Below are 4,272 nucleotides of genomic sequence, written 5' to 3' on the forward strand. Positions count from 1 at the left end.
TTACTCTAGTGAGCAGGCAGATCCATCTCTGAAAGATATTGTGGTGGTTCAGGAAATCCTGTGATCAACTTGACATTATTGGATACTTGAGTCTCTTCTCTTGCTCATTGAATTTTTTGAATATTACATATTTGGATAAATTTATGAATTCATATACAACTGTCTACTTCTATGAATTCTGCATGTAGATACGTTAGCATGTGTTAATGCGCATACCCATACACATAATAAATAAATCTCTATAGGCATACATATTCTTTTTAAGGTTAAAATCTGAAACTTTTACCTTTTTGCCCACTCTTCTATATGTTTCATCAAATCCTTCTTCCCATGTTGTTTTTGTTAGATTTGTTAAATGAGAGAGGAAAATGCCCTTGATTTTGCATGAAATCAGAAGTAGCTCTACCATATTTTTTTTTTTTTCTTAATTAAAATAGAAAATTAGCTTGGAAGGATTTATTGTACTTAACAGGAAAATCAACGAGAATTAACCATAATATTTATTCATTTATTTGAAACAAGTGTGAAAAGTGATATTAAGAAATATATCTGTGGAATGACATGGAAATAATAGATTCAACCAATTTTGGAACAGCATGCATATCTGAAGTCAATATCTCTTCTTTGATTCTGTGACGAGTCTCAACACTCAGCAAAAATATCCTGGACATTTTCATTGATCATGTTCAGCAGCTGTCAGATTGTGAGAAAACAGAGGCAGGGACATAGCATGACTATGCTGACTGGATCATCTATTCATCTTCTCTTTTCTTATTGTAAAGAGAGTTCATTATATGTAGTGAAATTCAAAGTAACCCAGAACAGCCTCTAGAAGTGCCTAAATGATGTTTATTATTTAGTGTGCCAAAGATGGCCTGATGAAACCTATGATGTTCCACTGCTGTCAAAGAACATAACAGACAGAAAGGGTGATGAACAGGAATACGGGCCTGTGTATGACACAGGCCAAGGACAAGAAACAGATTTTTCAACCTGCTTAGATCAAGTAGCTCAGTACAAAAACTTGCAGAATGTCTAAACAGAGCTAATGCAGCTTGCCATTCAGTGGAACTTTGAGAGATGATTTCATAAATTATATGTTATTGGCTTAGAAGGAGCGGTCACATAGCCTATTAAAACAAGAAAATATGAAAGATTAATTTCCTGAAGTAATATTAATTACAATAAATTTTTCAATTCTAAAATTCCGTTGCCATTATAGCGATAAATTAAAAGACACTTATCCCAAGGGACAACTGCTTTTGTTGTCTGGAGCAGAAGGGAACTTACTGTGTTTAATTAGTTAATATTTAAAAAGCAGTAAAGCAGTGTAGATCTTTGGATGAAAGAGACTTGATAAATGCACAGCTTGCTTATGATTTTACTTCTTCCATAGAGATTATGATGTCTGCATGGTCTTTTCACAAAAAAAGAAACATTGAATTTTCACTACAAGAAACATTGAATCTTAAGATATTTTATGTTAGAAGTCTTATACATCAACAAGGCTAAATTTTATTTTAGGTTCAAAGCATTTACAAGATGATTTATAATTGCCCTCTTGGTATACACCTGAATGACAAACTTTTGCTGGATTTTCCTTTCAGATGTGTTTTTCGTAGCATGGACTCAACCTTTACTTCATTTTATTCTACAAGAATATGTATTTCTGTATATTCATGAAAATTTTTGTTAGAACCTGAAACTTTTTTAGGGGAAGATTATAACTTGCTTCTGACTAGGGCTGCCTAGGAAATAAATGAAGGAAATCAAAGGTAATACAGTAAATGTTACTCAATTTTTCCCTTTTTTTTTCCCCAGTATCAATCTGTATTTATTTCAGATATGTATCATGCGATTCCTTTGATAAGGTGTTTCTCTGATAAGTTGTTCTTTGAACTCTTCATAGCTCACTGCAAATGCCTAACCCTAAGTACAGGATCCAATGTTGCAATATGGAGTTTAAGTTTGATCTGAGTATGTCATCTCAGAGGCTATCCTTCTCTTATTGATAACAAGAATGTTTTTAAAGATAGTTCATCCCATCCATCTTGAGTGTCTCGTCTTCCTTCTGCAGGACTTGATAAAATAAATTTAGCCAGAATATCTAATACTTCTTTCATTAAGAGCTACTTGAATGTTTAGCCTCAGGAGAGTAGCTGAAAGAGACTGTACCAGTGCCTTCCTCTCCTAAAAGATGCCATCACCTTCAGATCTATGTTAGTTAGATTCATATAAGAAGTTCTATGCATCACTCCAGAGGAAAATTTCCCATTATGAAGAAAATAAATCAAGTTCAATACAGAAACTGAAGTCAGATTTCAGAAAGAATGAAGAAAATGCTGCTGAGTGAACAAAATGGGGCATGCTGACTAGAAAGTACGACACAGTTTCAGGAAGCATGAGGAAATCAGGGCTTGAGTTTCTGCTCTCAAACGCTTTCCATATTTTATCAAGTTTAACGGCAGAACTGATACTCATAACTTGCACAGTGATAAGTCTCTAAGAACATGTAGACGTACAATATTAAAAAAATTCACTGAAGTTCACACGTTTTATGAGTTTCAGCAATGCAGTAAGGAATACAGATGCAGATCTAAATTAGTGTTAAATCATTTCAGAACAATTTAATAACATAATAGGGCACGTATATTCCCCTCCCCTACCACAACTGTAAATTCAAAATATTTTACTGTCTTAAGAGTGTTACTGAGTTTTAGGAACTACTCCTTTATAAAATAAAATTCTGGTGAAGCAAGAGACTGTACTTTACTTCTATATATAAACTTCCTGTATATAAAGCATACTTAATGCAAAGACCATCAAGACAAAATCACAAGGTTTTCATGTAATCTTAAGAAAGAAATGGTGTAAAATAACATGATGTAGATTGCAAAATAAATACAGAAGTCAAATAATGATGGATACGATTACACTAATCAGCTAGAAGCTGCTTAATGATAAAATCAGAACACTGTCTGAAAGCTTGCACATACCTGTACATTTTTTATCAGTTTATCATAAATTCATTTTTATTTTCACTGGGAGGTGAAAGAGGAGACATGCACTAAAAAAAAACAGATAAATAATTATCACCATAGAAAAGATAGATTTGAAATTAAGTGGGATTTATTGCTATGTCTTAATATACTGAACAAGACAGAACTTGCAGTATACAAATTAAATAATAGATTGATTGATAAATCAAAAGAGATAAAGTGAGCAAACAAAATCCAGTCAGGAAATGTCAAGACATAGTCAAAGAGAAGATTTCTATACCTTCCTCTGCATCATATGGCTTTTCTATTGCAAAGGATCTACATCCATTGTTAAACTATGCTAGAAAGCAGATCTTCTCTGAAGTAGGAAACTGAACACTTGTTCGTGCAATAGATCAGATTTCCTTATCTGAAAATTGCTAGAATGCCACCAATATTGTCACAGAATCATAAAATACCTGAAGTTGGAAGGCACCACCCAAAAATTAGACCATGACAAAGAGTACTGTATTGTCGAGACACTTCTTGAATTCTGTCAAGTTTAGTGTTGTGACCACTTCCCTAAGGAGCCTGTCCCGGTACCTGATCACCCTCTGGTGAAGAACCTTATCCAGATATCTAACCTATTAATTTATTGTGAGTTGTACTATTGCGTTATACTATATTTATTTGTATATTTGTATTCAGCTTTTATTTCCCTTACCTGGAGCTAAAATTTATAGATAAGACACGCTCAGGAAGTCAACCCGCTTCGTCTAAGGAACTGCTCTAAGTCCCTAAAAACCATTATTCTCACGTGTGCATTCTAGCATATTGCACTTTGTTTCATATTTGTTGGTCTATTCAAAATTATTTTTATTTTTCAACCTAGGAAACAGAAAGAAGGAAAAAAGAAAACAAATTAGCCATCAAGTGGTAGAATTCACCATTAGCTCAGTTTTTCATGGTACTCAGAGAAAGAATTTCAGTTTTAATAGTTAATGTTGGGTGATTCAATAAGTCTTTATACAGATGCTGAATATCTCTGTCCTTTGTATCACATTGGTTTATGAGTTTACCTATAGATATTACTGTTCTAAAGAACAAGGAGTTTCAGAAGAATAAGAAAGTTCAAAAAAATTTAAGAATTGTTGTTAATGGTGGGATAGTTTCTCCTTTTAATCCAAAGGAATTCTAGGGTTTAGAGACATATCTTTTGCAATGTCATTGGAAGCAGATAATATGGAGGTAATGTTTTTTTCCTAAGAACATCTGTAGCACTTTCCTTGTGAAA

At 33.3% G+C, this 4,272-nt stretch overlaps 1 long non-coding RNA gene across 1 annotated transcript; it reads right to left on the reverse strand.

Moving 5' to 3' along the window:
• Positions 1 to 521: 521 nt before the first annotated feature.
• Positions 522 to 3,854, reverse strand: LOC149918695 (uncharacterized). The gene is made up of 3 exons (XR_016465647.1): positions 3,703 to 3,854; positions 2,997 to 3,067; positions 522 to 1,130 (listed from the first exon to the last, which is right to left on the reverse strand). It is a non-coding gene; the product is annotated as an uncharacterized LOC149918695 (long non-coding RNA).
• Between the last annotated feature and the right edge of the window lie 418 nt (positions 3,855 to 4,272).

The sequence above is a fragment of the Phasianus colchicus genome, chromosome 3 (genome assembly GCF_987193195.1).
Source record: "Phasianus colchicus chromosome 3, bPhaCol1.hap1.1, whole genome shotgun sequence".
Lineage (NCBI taxonomy): Eukaryota > Metazoa > Chordata > Aves > Galliformes > Phasianidae > Phasianus > Phasianus colchicus.